General features: G+C 37.2%; 1 protein-coding gene across 2 annotated transcripts in view; it reads left to right on the top strand.

The window, feature by feature from the left end:
* Positions 1 to 15,522, top strand: part of yki (Transcriptional coactivator yki) — a 36,775-nt gene that overhangs the window by 1,782 nt on the left and 19,471 nt on the right. The window lies entirely within an intron of this gene.

The following is a 15,522-nucleotide window of genomic DNA, read 5'->3' as shown; positions in this document are numbered from 1 at the left end:
TGCAAGGTATTCGTGTGGGAAATAAGCGATTCTCTTTACGCAAACAGGCAAAGGCATGGATGGGGTGGGGATTTATTTTCGCCTTTTTTTTTTTTGGAAGCTGTTTCTGGATTGATTGTTTTTTCACTCGGTCATATTTTCACCCCGTTCATTCCCCCCTCCCCGTTATTTTCGTTCTAAAATTATTAGTTTGGCACTGTGGGTTTGGCGCCTGTGTTTTGAAGCTAAGCCTTATCCCCTAGATGGTTTCCAGGCTTCAAAAAATCTCCCGAAGTATTGGTGGAAGATCCGCTTGTACCCTAGCAGCTCTCCCGCTTTAGAAAACTCCCCGTATTAGAAAAGTCGGGCGCCGTTAACTAACTTTTACAACAGAGATGAACGCCTTTCGCATCTTGAAGCCTTCTTCAGTTCTGAAAATAACGTCGATTTTATTTTTAAAACACGTAACCTTTTTTTTTTTTTTTTCGTTTTCGTTTTTCCCTTTGCCTTGTGGTTTTGCTTTTTGACTGGTTGTAAAGGGAGAAATCTTATTTAACAAATTTTCGCTAGAGAGAAAATGTACGGTTCTTCGTCCTGATTATCTCTTAGGTAATTTTTTCAAGTATCCCATTGACAATGGCTTGTTTTTTGGTGCAATAAGTTCATTTGTAACGTAGGTAATGACGTGAAAATTTTAGTATTACCGCGCCCGGTGTTAATAGGGCCAATATCAAGTTAGTCCTCGGATTTCCTGTACATCTATTCGAGGGGGAAGACACTTGAGAACTCAGGTGTACAATATGACTTGAACTCAATGTACTGTCAAAGCTGAACTCTGAGTTCCGAAGGATTTGAACTCTATGCACTGTCAAAGCTGAACTCAGGTGTACACAGAGATCTAGAGCGTCTACCCCCTCGCATCTATTACAGGGACATGTCAGTAGTACGTCATGCAACGTCACTTAAGCTTCTACTTGTGCTAGGAAAGATAGATACCAAGGTGGGGGTCGGGAAAAGGATTGAAATAATATTAATAGCCCTATTACAACTACATTCTAATTAGAGAATTGTTATTTTTAATTAGTACTATAATACCGTTCCACCAACCAGACTTTAAAAACCAAAACATGACGCGAATACGCGTCGCGAACCTTCATTTGGCACGTAATACTATTTTTCTAAAGGCGCCACTATCTAACACTGCCATTACTCCATCAGGCAGCCTCCAATGTAGCTAAATTTTTAGAAAACATATCAATCATTACGCCTAAAACCCCGAAGCTCGTTAAATACTAGGCATACTACTACTACTACTACAACGAGAGGTTAGGTCTATAGAATTCCGCGAGTGTAGAAATATATAACTTGGTATACGTAAGAGTGTCGCCGTCGCGACCGTGGCCCACGGATATGTAAGCCATCTCCTTACTAACTCGTGCTAGGACTCGGTCTAGGAGTTTCTGGCGCGTGTTGTGGTAGGCCTAATTATTTCCTAAGTATGGATGGCTATAAAATGTCTACTGAGGAAGGAAGGAAAGTTAAAGGGAAATGACTTGAAGAATCGGCTCCTCCAAGACTGTCTATGTCTCTTTTATATATATATAAATATATATTTTCTTTTTAACTTTTACTAGAAGGGAAAACAAGCTAGGAGTAAAAGTTTTTGGGGAAATAGAGGAGGGGGGTAGTGTAAATGGGGCCTTTTTTCAGAATGGGTGACTCAACCATTTGTAGGCATGGCTTGTGGTGTATTTTTTTCCCGCCTTTCTTTTTCTCTCTCTTCATTGTGAGATGATGTTTAGGACTGTTCTTAGGCGCCATAAATGTTGATGTAGGTCTTGAATTATAATAAACTCTGTGGTTTCTATTCCAACCTTAGTTGGGTTTATAAAAACAAAGGGTTGAAGGTAAATGTTGACTTGAAGGATTAAGATTCACTACATACGCCCGGTTATTGCGCTTGTCAATGTAACTTTTCTTAGTGTCTCTATTGTAAAACGGCGGAGTGATGATAATGAAACTGATGGGATTTGTTTTTTGCCATTACTAACATTGGTTTCAACTCTAGCTCTGATAGACTTAATCCTCCTTGTTTCCTCGGTCATCTGAAGTTGACTTTGATTATTAAACAGGACCCTTTTGATCTTAGTTCCTCCGTGAAATTGATACCCTTCTCTTAAAATTCCAGTCTGTGTTTTTTTTTTCGTACTAGGCGTATGTTTAATGTCTGTTGGTTGGTGACTACAAAATCCCCTCAAACCTTTTTGTTTTATCCAACTGCCGAGGCTTAAGTTAGGAAAGACTTTAACAGGGTTCATACAAACCTGGAAAACCGGGATAAATCAGGGAAATAAATAGTTGACAAAAACCTCAGGGAAAATTCAGGGAAATTTCGAATTTTTAGTTAAATTCAGGGAACTCAGGGAAATTTGCGTCAAACAGGGGCCGAGTAATTAAGCAAAATGTTCATAAACATACCCTCCATAGGATTAACATTACACTATATTTGGAGGCTCATAACTCTGGTTATATTAGAGATACGGGGATGTCATTTGATTATTTAATAGTCATATTTGCCACCCCCCCCGCTCCTTCGTTAACATTTGCTCCATAAGATATCCATACACGGGGGAAAAACCTGGAAAATTCAGGGAAGTGTATGGGGAAAAACCTGGAAATCTCAGGGAAATTTGTTTTCCAAAAGTTGTATGAACCCTGTTTAACTAATTTACTTTCCCCCAAGCCTTATTATTATTACTATAGTAACCTTGCGATGACGACACACGCGTTGAACTGCACTAGTATACTAGGCCTAGTTTAGTATAAACCAAACTTAAACATATTTAAGTGCATTAGTCACTTAATGCTTTAAAACATTGTAACGTCCCCTATAGGGATAATATTAGCCATCCTCCTGCATGCGTACGTTTTTTTTTTTTCTTTTTCCTCCAATCTTTATAGTGGATACTTTGAGCTTGTGAAAGGGGGAGGAGGGGAAGGCGCACTCAAAATTAATCACAATCCATCAGTGTCTAAGATGGTTACCCCTAAAAATAAACTTTGCCTCTTGGAATCTCAGTGTAAACTATACTTTCTTTACCCGTTTTGTTTTTTCAGTGGCAAGCTATCGTTCTGCTGTAATATTTAGTTGTTTTGATATTATACCTGATTTATCTACTGATCATAATATCGATAATTGTTAATTTTTTAATTACTTTACGGATTAGTTGTAAATGAGCTTTAATTGAAACCTCGTAGATCGGTAACCAGTTTGTTTAGAAAGGGGGGCGTTGATTAATCAATCAATCAGTCTTAACTTTTAGTTTTACTTCTAGAGATATAGATTAGGATTCGATATGACTCCAGTTTTAAAGTTATTGAGTCAAAATTAGACCACAAATCGTTGCTTCGAAATGAGTTTTTTTGCACAATTTTGACAAAGGTTTATTTAGTTTATTATTTTACAGGGTTCATACAAACCTGGAAAAATCAGGGAAATAAATAGTTGACAAAAACCTCAGGGAAATTTATGATTTTTAGTAAAATTCAGGGAAATCAGGGAAATTTGCGTCAAACAGGGGCCGATTAATTGAGAAAAATGTGCGTGAACATTTCCTCCGTAGGATTAACATTACACTATACTTTGGAGGCTCATAACTCTGGTTCTACTAGAGATACGGGAATGTCCTTTGATTATGTAATAGTCATATTTGCTCCCCCCCCCCTTCGTTAACATTTGCTCCATAGAATACTCCATATAGGGGGAAAAACCTGGAAAATTCAGGAAAGTATATGGGGAAAAACCTGGAAAATTCAGGAAAGTATATGGGGAAAAACCTGGAAAATTCAGGAAAGTATATGGGGAAAAACCTGGAAATCTCAGGGAAATTTGTTTTCCAAAAGTTGTATGAACCCTGTTATAGTATATTATTTTAATTATTAGATTTTAATCCATGCTTCAATCAGAAATCACGCGCGTTATTTACACGTATACTCAAGGAATTCTAGATTTAATTTAAATTGGTCTTTATCTTCCCCAAATTATTTTAAACGTATTTTTCACTGAAAACTAAATACCTCGTGACCTCCATTGCGGTAGTTAAAATTTAGAAGATGACCCTGCAGCGGGTTTTTTCCGGGCTGCCCCCCCCCCCTCTATACGATACTGTCGTGTTATTTTGCGTAAATCAAAGGTTCTTTAACTGGATGTCCTTGACTATTCGGTATGGCAACCGATATTATTGAGATAAATAATAATTTTTATCTTATAATAAAAATCGTGCTTGTAAAAGATGAAATGCGATATAAAAATTAAAAATATAATTTACGTTCGAAATTAAACACTATACATTTAGGTGTAAAATATTAAATGTTTAATATAGGTAGTCATATAGTGTATGGCCTTAATTTTGGGATTATTAATTCGAAAAGAGGGGCTATTCACTATAGCGAATTTTGTGTTATCTGATTACGAGTTAGGCGCCATCATTTTAGCACCAGTAATGTTATAATTAGTTAAAGGACATGGGTACACGTGGTCGAATGGCCGGTTTTCAGTTCAAAGGAGCTGAGTGAATAACCCCTCGTTTCAATGGATTGTTGACCCATCTTTGGATAGATATTATTAGAATAGAAAGCTACGTAGTTTTGTCTATTTTAAAAAGGGAAGAAAAACCGGTTTTAAATTTTTAATGAAATTGACCATCATGTTGAAATTTTAGGGGTTTTTTTTTAATATATTTATTTATTTGGGTGGTCTAATCTTAATATGACACTAGATGTTATTTTTACACGCTAACTACGCTGTTATAGCGAAGGGATTGCCATTATCGTTGCCCGTCTTATGGGAGAGAAAACCTGTTTTGTAATTTTATTCGGTATTTCTTGGCGTATGTATATAGTGAAATTTGGTTTCAAATAATGTATTTACCTTGAATTATGTCAATTTAGGTTTAATAATTTGTCCCGAGTTTGATTGGGTGCGATTAAACGTTAATAATTAGTAGATCAGGGTAATTAACCTTCAAACGCGTTGTTTTTAATTGTAAACAACAAATTAACGGCAGGTTGAGTAGGCGTTTAGTCAGCGGCCATTTTGTCTATAAAATAGCTCTCTTACAAATTAGTTTGATAATTGGAATCGAAATAAGGGAGGGGGGGGGCTTAGGTCGAAAGGTCCATTTTTCGCGCGCGCGGCGATACGCTTGTAAATTGAATTTTGTTTTTTTTTTTTTCCTTTAAACTCTCGAAGTTGGAGAGAGGGACTCTTGAAAGATTTTGATATCGGGCCAAGATACTGGCGCCTTGTCTACTGACTCTAGTATTCTGACGGTAGATTTTTTCCCCCTTTTTTTAAATTTTAAAAATAAGATAAAGAAATATCATCTCCGCTACTATTTTCGCCATGTTTCTTCTCCGTTCGGAAAACGGGGTGCCTACCACGCACCGGAAGGCTAGTAGTTTTTCGATTTTTTTAAAGGGCTAGGAAATATTATAAAGTAATAGACTCTGGGGACCGTAAAATAGAGTTTGGTATTTAACCATCTTGTTGTCTTCGGAAGTTCGGAAGAAGAATGATTGTTTAAATTAAGATATGGTAATGGAACTTTGCACGAGTCTCTGAGAGTGATTAGCACCTCTTTTGGGTCCTTTTAACACTACTACACGAGTCAGTGTAATTTATTTTTGCGTGAGACTATCCCTTTAATTTACAACGTGCTCCAGAGCTACACTGATTTTCTTTAGACACGCGTCGCGTTTTATATCCCCCCCTTTTGACGTCACAGTGACGTCGACTTTATGAAGAGAAACGTTCTCTCGTAAACCCCTTGTTTTCTCTGTAACTTTTTAAAAGTTTGAAAATCTTAATTTAGCTTCTAAATTCAGCGGAGAAAATAAATAAAAAAATGTTTAACATTGCCCTTCTCTGTTTTCCTGAAAGAATGTATCTCTTTTACATTAATTAATCATTGAAAGAGTCACTAATTTTATAGACAGATTTAATGACAAAGAGTATATACATTGAGAGTCACCTAGTTTACACGCAAGGAGGATTCATACCATTTGCACAAGGAGACCAGGCAACTTAAGAGTGTAAAATAGCAGACGATTTTACACTCTAAGTCGCTTGGTCTCCTTGCGCTAAATGGTAGGAATCCTCCATGCCTGTAAACTATGTATATCCGTACTTGTCTTTGGTTTAACCCAAAAAGTCGGGGGGGGGGGGACATTTGTACGAGGTTTTCTTCTATTGTGTTAATTTTTGGTAGCCGCGTAACTGACTTTAAAGGTCGTGACCTTTCATTTCTTTCCCGCGTATAGGGCGGCGGGTGCGGGTCTTATTAACGCCCAAACCTTGAACAGACTCGGTTTCCCCGAAGTTGAACTCCTCAAATTCCTATATAGTTAAGTTTCAATAGACGAAAAATATACGTTCAAAAGTTGACTAATCCGAAGTTATAATTACGTAGTTAGTCGAGATATATAATGTTGCGCGCTTACCAGTGTTGCCAGTCATTTGCGAGTGCGATTCAACCGCTATTTACAACAGACTGAAGAGTGAAGAAGAGCTATAATTCCGTTCGATTCAGTTCCAAACCCTGATGCGAGAGTTGCGAGTGCGGTTAAAGTTAAGAAACTGCAATTGGGTTAACTTGGGGGTGATATTTCTCTATAGCTACTTTAGGAAGGACCAATTTGAACTTTATGGGGTAACTTCGGCTTTATCTACACTTGTTCGGTGATAAATTAAAACTTATGTGGAAATGGCAGGGTAGCCTGGCGTTTCTTGGGTACAGTAGGTTTTTTTCAAAAAGTATTTTCGTTGTAAGTGCGGGGAATTTTGCTAGGGGCGTAGGTGGTAACTGGCGAGTGCCGCCATTGTTTGAAACGAAAATAAACTCTTATTCGATGATAACTTAAGTCCTAATTTAAAAGAAAGGGAAAATTATATCTAGGGGCTTGGCTGCGTGTGAGAGGGGAGCGTCGTGACACGGCGTTGGGTGCCAACGTGTCTACTTCGAATCCGTATCGTCAATCAAAGACTTTCATCGTTAAAATCAGAGTAACACTACTGCACACGTCCCGTCCCGTATGTAATACATACCAATACCACCAAACTCAACTCCTCCTTTCGCTCAGAGCGACACTAGAGCACAGTTTGCTGTTTTATTTCGGTATACAATATTTTGAAGTTGAGTAGAATTTAGAAATTCAATTGAAAGATTTCAAATTAGACTACTTGAAAGATTTGAAATTGAACTTGAGGGAAATTTGATAACTTATTATTTAAATCTTTCTCGAGATTCTTAAGATTAATTCCAAGCTATATTTGGCTTGATTTAACCTATGCCTAAATGGGCGTAAAACTGTTTTAACCCCGCAAATGTTAAATTCGCTTTATCTTTCTATCTCTATGAAAAATGTAAAATATTTCGAAGAATAAGCTAAGAAAATTTTAGAAAAAATAGTTTTTAGAAAAGAATGTTAGGGTTAAAATTAGAAGTTATAGAGTAAAAATAATCGGCGAGTACATAAGGGTTTTTAAAATCATTCATAGAAACACTGACTCTCCTTAAAAATAGCTCTACCGGGCACCCAAATTATGTAAACTCGACTCTAAAAATAGATTATTATTTTCTACGCTCGCCTCGCGCTGTACGCGAAAGAAAACACATGTGTGTTGAAATTTGTTTGTTTTTATGCATAAAGACCCAAAAATAATTTTAGGTTTTTGAAACAAAAAGTTAATTCCTTCTGAAGCGGTCCCCCTTTTGAAAAATGCCTTCCGAATTTTGAAGGTACGCTGCTCTAAATTGAAATTTCTCTGTGGTCCATGCACTATCAGTATATAAATTAACAAATTCTCTGGCGGAAGTGGATTTTTGGGATTTTTTTTAAGTTTAAAATTACACAGACTTTTTTTTTACCGTAGGTTCCTAAAACTTGCGATGGAGAAAAGCTAATTTTATACTAACGAAAAATTTTGAGATGGAAGAGAATTTTTTTTTTTTTTCGAGTCTTAAAAGTTTATATTTAGCAACAAAAATTTACCCGAAGAATGTCCGAAACATAAATTATCTCTTCTTTTCGCGTAACGTCCCTCCTTCTCCGAAGAGCGTGTTAATTTTAGTCACTTTGTCAAAAAATGTATTTTTGAAATGTTTTTTTATTCGCATCCTCCCAAAACATGACTTAACCTCTTTTCCTACGATGGTATAAACATTAGCTAGGCCTAATATCGCGTAATGTTCTTTAGAGCATCAAAATAAGATAATTTTAAGACAAATCCATAGGTCTATAACTCGAGAAAGGACCCGCCTTTTTTTTTTTTTTTTTTGAAAATGTTGTATGAACCCTGAAAATTACCCTTACCTACAATTACAAAATTTACAATTTGTAAATTCAGTAGAAAAGGAGAGAGAGAGAATTGTGAAACCCCATTCATTATAGGTAGAAATCTAAAAATAGGGCATTTTTCTCTACGTCAAATTTAAAATAAATCTCGTGACTTCAGCCCTTGGCTTCTTTCAAAACGAATTGTAGAGACAATTACTTATTCCCAACCGTAATTAGATCTCTTATCGACCTCGAAGGGTTTTTTTTTTTTTTTTGAAAAAAATAAGAAGTCACATGAAGAGCGCAAAAAAAAAAAAAAAAACACGGACGGGTAAGGGGTAAGGAACAAGTAGTCGCTGAGAGAGGGAGAGAAAAAGAGTCACGCATTCCAAGATGCTTCTCTTACCTGAGATCACTATAACGTCGAATATCTTCAATTCGCGTATCTTAAGTCTTAATGTGTTCCAATGATAGACTAAGGCTTAGCTTTTCCTCCCCAGCCTTGATGCAGACGTGCTGCGTGTTTGATGTAATTTGGCATGACAGTAAGACATCGAAAATACCCTCTTGATTACCGCTTACTCTATAAACATTTAAAGTGAATATGAAACGTTCGAATACGCGCTTCTAGAGTTTGCTAGTTTAAGGAATCAATACCCATTTTCAAGAAAGAATATCTTTACCTCTAGACGTTACGTAACTGTAATTGTGACTTTAGTTTAGGGAATTAATGTTTTTCAAATTTGGTTTAACGCGTTTGTGTTTTTGGGAAATTTCTTCTTTACTATAATTAAATCGCGTATTGTCTAGGTCGCTTGACGGTTAATTTTTGGTCAGTTTTTCTAATTAGTTTGGACCAATTAAAACGAACCGAAAAACGTAAGGGACTTTATCCTTAGAGTAAGAATGTTTGGAATTTGGTAGATTCATTAAGCCTTTAAACATTGGGTCTCTTTCTCAATGTCAACCATCAACGTTACAGCGAATAAACGTTAGCGATTTGCATGCACTCTTGAACACGAATCTCGCGAACTAGTTTAAAAATAAATTTCAAAAATCCGAACAATTTACTACGTAGTCGGCTACCGTCTGGGAAATATAGGGGAACTTTCTCTCCATCCCCGCACCTGAGAAGAGTTTTCTTCGCTCTTAATTTATAGCCAGGTAATCCTACAAAAAAAATAAGATTAAACCGAAATAAACAAAAACCTGTCGTATTTTAACACTTGAAGAAATTTCTGTAAAAACTCGTTTTATTTGTTAATTGGGCCTTGGCATCTTCAGTTTTATGTACTTTACGTGTTCCCAGGATCCCAGCTTTTTTTGAAACTATCTCTCACCTATGCTGATTTTTTTGTTGTTCTTACGAAAGTCTTTGTTCTTCGCAGCGTATTATTGGCATTTAGTTTTTTTCCCCTGCAGTGTTCCCAAACATCGTTAAAAAATTTGAAGAATTTAATCCTTCAATCGTCTTTTATGGTATAGCGCTTCTGTCCATCTTTCTTTTTAAACTTTTTCACTCTTGATTTAAGACTTTGTTGGCTCCTAAAACTATGGACGCGCTTTCTTTGTCTTCACAATGTAATGGTTAATTTTCCGGGTGCCATTTTATAAGATGGCTACGTAATTAAAAATCTATAACCCTAAAAACCAGTCTATTAAAGGTTTTTTTCATTTCTAATAACCATTTTTCAAGATGTACACCGATTGTAATACAGGGTTCATACAAACCTGGAAAAATCAGGGAAATAAATAGTTGATAAAACCCTCAGGGAAACTTAAGAATTTTTAGTAAAATTCAGGGAAATCAGGGAAATTTGCGTCAAACAGGGGCCGAGTAATTAAGCAAAATGTTCATAAACATACCCTCCATAGGATTAACATTACACTATACTTTGGAGGCTCATAACTTTGGTTATATTAGAGATACGGGGATGTCCTTTGAGTATGTTATAGTCATATTTATCCCCCCTTCCTTCGTTAACATTTACTCCATAGAATACTTTATATAGGGAAAAACCTGGGAAGTATATGGGCAAAAACCTGGAAATCTCAGGGAAATTTGTTTTCCAAAAGTTGTATGAACCCTGTAATAGTCTTTCTTATTGAGGGTCTACTATTTGATAGTAAAGTCCTTGCTAAACTAGTTTCGGCTGCCTATGGAAAGTATTTTGAACTGGGAGTTGATTTATCAGTCAGTTAATCAATCCTGACTTTATTGCAACGTATCTTTGATACTCTTTAATTTGGAGGAATTGCCGAATAAATTGAAAGACTTTGGAAATCATCGAGTAAATAATTTGATTGGAATAAATAGAAAGATTCACTTTAAAATGGGCGGGGGGGGGAGGCGCGTAGTGGATTGGAATTTCAATGTACACCAGTAGACAGGTGAACTCCGTGTTGCCACCGTGTCTGTACCATCGTCAAAAATTTAAGCCAACCAGTTTTCCCTTTTCCACATACCACTGGTATGTTGTTAGATATAGCTATGCGGGCACAGTCAATTAATACAGCCGAATCCTAAATCACGTAATACTTCTATTATCTTTCAAAACGTGTTCCCCCTCTTTATACATTAATTCGGTGACCCAACACGAATACTTTAAGCCAGTAAGGAGGAGAGAAAACCGCGAGAGACGGCATTAAAATTTCGAGCCTGTTCACATATAATTTCTATCAAAATTGCCCTTCGGCTCTGAACAAATTAAGATGTTTTCAGTATGCGAACTAGCCTCGTTCATTTTCTTAGTATTTCTAGCGTTTCTTAGACGCATCGTCGCCTAGAAACCGACGCTTGTGTGTTAGCGGAGATAAATTTCTTTTACTACAGTTTCAGACTGGCCATACCCGTTTGCAGAAATATTTAACCCCCCCTCCCTCCCTCCTTAATGTGACGGGAGAACAGGTACGCGTAAAAGCCGGTTAAATTTGTTTAGAAAGTTTATCAAAGATGAAAATACTGATAGTAATATGTAATTTCCATATATTTTTTAACCTTTATCCCAAGAATTTATCCCCAATTTCTCTCTTTCTGGCAACCTTTTATCCCCATCCCCAATTTCTCTAGCCTTCTCCCGACGACTTCGACGACTTATCCCCAATTTTATCGAAGCCTTCTCCCGACGACTTCGACGACTTATCCCCAATTTTATCGAAGCCTTCTCCCGACGCGACTTATCCCCAATTTTATCGAAGCCTTCTCCCGACGCGACTTATCCCCAATTTTCTCGAAGCCTTCTCCCGACGCGACTTATCCCCAATTTTCTCGAAGCCTTCTCCCGACGCGACTTATCCCCAATTTTCTCGAAGCCTTCTCCCGACGCGACTTATCCCCAATTTTCTCGAAGCCTTCTCCCGACGCGACTTATCCCCAATTTTCTCGAAGCCTTCTCCCGACGCGACTTATCCCCAATTTTCTCGAAGCCTTCTCCCGACGCGACTTATCCCCAATTTTCTCGAAGCCTTCTCCCGACGCGACTTATCCCCAATTTTCTCGAAGCCTTCTCCCGACGCGACTTATCCCCAATTTTCTCGAAGCCTTCTCCCGACGCGACTTATCCCCAATTTTCTCGAAGCCTTCTCCCGACGCGACTTATCCCCAATTTTCTCGAAGCCTTCTCCCGACGCGACTTATCCCCAATTTTCTCGAAGCCTTCTCCCGACGCGACTTATCCCCAATTTTCTCGAAGCCTTCTCCCGACGCGACTTATCCCCAATTTTCTCGAAGCCTTCTCCCGACGCGACTTATCCCCAATTTTCTCGAAGCCTTCTCCCGACGCGACTTATCCCCAATTTTCTCGAAGCCTTCTCCCGACGCGACTTATCCCCAATTTTCTCGAAGCCTTCTCCCGACGCGACTTATCCCCAATTTTCTCGAAGCCTTCTCCCGACGCGACTTATCCTCAATATTCTCGAAGCCTTCTCCCGACGCGACTTATCCCCAATATTCTCGAAGCCTTCTCCCGACGACATCCCTAATTTCCCCAGTCTTCATCTATAAAATGATTCCAACATCCGTTCTTTCCCATTTCATAATGTAATATTAATGTCGTTTTAATATTTCCACTATGCTTCACCACGTGTTTTAGCATCGGGAAAATTATGAATGAAAAAATAAAAAAAAAACACGCCATTAAATTGTTATAACTCGCTCTCTCAGTCATTTGTGACTAAAACGCGTATTAGAAAAAAATGATGCTAAAACTTCCGACCGGCGGCTGAAAACGGTATTCATCCTCGAAAAACTTACTACGAATATTATGAAATGGAAGTTGTCTTTTTTTTATTCGTGTAATAATCGGAGGAAAAATTCATACGTGGGCCATTTCGTGACCCCATCCCTTCCCTATACTCGCGAATGTAATTACTCATTCAGGGAAAAATATGTTCGACAATATTACACTATATACACGGACTGAAGTTCAGCGAACTCGCGTAGTTTACCTGCCCTAATCGACGACTGAAATTTCATTCAACCCTCCTACCTTTTTTTCCCATCATATAACATTATTGTCAGTGGTTTAATGGTAATTTGAATAAATTCCGTATTTAAAGAAGAAAATATAATTAACAAATGGTTCAGTGAGTTCAGTTCTGTTCAATTCAATTCGAAATAATTGTAATAAATCAACGGCATACTCCTGAAGATATATTTTTACGTGGTTGTCATAATAAAAGCCGTTTCTTTGGCTTTTAATGGATTAAGCTAGTTTCACCGCGGGTTGCAATATGATGACCCCTAAATTGACAGTGTAATTTTCAAGTATAGCGTACCTTATTAAAAATTATTTGGGTTAAACCGTCTGACACGTCTCTAAATAAAGCGATACATCATTGACAAAGTTGAATTAAATTAACTTTTATCTTTATGGAATGAACTAAATTCTAAATTTAAACCTCAAAACAAAAACACTTTTATAAATACGGGAAACAGCAGTCATTATAATAATATAATATCAATGAGATTTTCTAAAAATATTGACAACGCGATTGATAAAAAATAAATAAATAAACAAGCGTCAACGAAAATATTAACACTTGGTTGAACAAGTAGGCATCGGATGTGGGGATAGATCTGATGTGTTTTGTTTGAATAATTATTATTTCTATAGCGTAAATTTGAAGGTTTTACGCCTTTTTAACTTTGATAGTTACTATCGCTGCGGTACCTGCAGGTGCCAACTAATTTCTAGCGCCAGAGATTTAATTATTAGAAAATTTGGGAAATGGTGCAAAGAGTAATTAATTTTAATCAATTGTTCGCTGTTTGGTTGAATTGAACAGATTTTGCGCGTCTCTAAAAACTTAATTTCTCATATCTATAATATTTTGGAAGCGAAAAAACTGTGATGAATCATTTCTTTAACATTTGACTTTTCGGTTCTGCAAAAATACCAACTCTCATAGCTTAAAAAAAAGTAATTCAACTTAATTACGCCTTAACCCTGAATGTATCACCACAATTCATTACGCTATGGCAGTGTAAATGATGTATCTAATGACCCTCGTAGCTATTCATACCAAAGGCAAATAGAATTAACAGAAAGTGAGCCAGAGAGAAAGAAATCGAGCCTTGACGCGGTAGGCTTTCAAGCACTCACTCCCCCCGGGGGTTCACTTGCTATTCATTCTATTTGCCTTTGGTCATAGCGACTGATACCAGACAGCTAATAAAAACAAACGTTAATGCGAAACTGCGTAGTTATTAGGCCTAGATCTTGTCAGACTCGGCGTAGCTAACTTCACTATCCACTTGTACTGGACAACCTTGTCCTTGCAGAGAGAGAGGCAGAACCTTCTAAGTAAAGCCTCTTGTACCGGTAATCTGGGTAAAGGTAGGCATTTATGGGGCAGACGTACCCGAGATGACTTTCTCCTTTCCAAAGTACTTCTACTCAAAAAAAAAATGAGGATTTTTTTTCACGGTGTAGAGGAATTATTAAGGGATACTCAAATACTTCGAGTGGTTTTAGTAAAAATTGTTATATTGATGATGAAATTCCGGGACAGATACTAGCTCTTGGTAACATTTTCCTGAGACGAATTGTCAAAAATTCAATCGCATTGATTGGGGAAAATCAATTTGAAAAGAGTATTTGCTTTCTAAATTGGATACTTGTCCGATTTAAGTAGACCTTTAATAGGGGGGGTTTGAGTCGAGCTAGTCTGAACCATAATTTAAAGTCAATTTTGGAAGGGCCGTCCCCCTTCATGGGAAGCGATAAAACGGCCCTTCTTTGCAGCGGAGCGTGAAAATAAACCTTCGGAAAGATCTCTCTCTCACTCAAGGATTTTTCGATTTCTCCTTTCTTTCACAAGTAATATTAACCAAGCCATAGCCGCCCGCCAAACTTTAGGGAACTTTTTCTCTTATTTTTGAAATTATTATTTATTCTTTTTTTGCCAGTGGAAAGTGTATTAAGGCGTCTCAGACGTCTCACGGAGTTCGGTACTACGGTTGTTGATCTCCCATTTCACGCGAACTTGTTTAGGGAATTAGGGTTATTGAAGGAAGCCCAGGAACAACAAGTATCATTTGAATAATTGAGGATGAGAAATTTGCAAAAAAAGTTAGGGAAATGTTTTAATTGATGTCCGAATTAATTTAATTAGTAAATTTCGGAATTTACTAATTTTGAGACTCTACTTTAAAGATGAATTAATTTATCTATCTACCATGATTGGTAAATGACTCCTGAACCCAACATTACAGTTCTCTTACCAACCACCCTAATAACAAACAAAATTCCACCCAAAAACGCCTTTCCCAATATCCTTTATTAATAAATGAAACTTGGCTACTCCATTTATTCAGTAACAATAGAACAATTAACGATGAGACGCGTAGATGTACTGAGAGACGTTTTTTATTATTGTTGCCTCATCAAACACTATCATCCAAACATCCCGTTTCTATTCGTATTTATATCGAAAACAAGACTTATTATCTTTCAATCACAATCGGGTTACGCGAATGTCAGTCATAACATAATGGTAGGCGGGATTCTTCTTGCTATTCCAAGTCCTTGTTTGGATATGCTTGTATATATATCAAAGAAAAGCCGAAAGAGTCTATAGAATCGGCGGACGGTGCAACGCGTCAACACCCTTTTCCCATTTTGAACAAAAACTCTGTATTGTTTCACTATATACGCCATATACTTATAACCGTAGCTTTGTTTAACCTATATACTGTTCCGCTTG

The sequence above is a fragment of the Phalangium opilio genome, unplaced genomic scaffold (assembly GCF_054372755.1).
Source record: "Phalangium opilio isolate 3A_F unplaced genomic scaffold, DU_Popi_V2 ptg000075l_1, whole genome shotgun sequence".
In the NCBI taxonomy this organism is placed as follows: Eukaryota; Metazoa; Arthropoda; class Arachnida; order Opiliones; family Phalangiidae; genus Phalangium; species Phalangium opilio.
The sequence above is the reverse complement of the archived record's forward strand: the minus strand, read 5'-3'. Positions and strand labels throughout refer to the sequence as shown.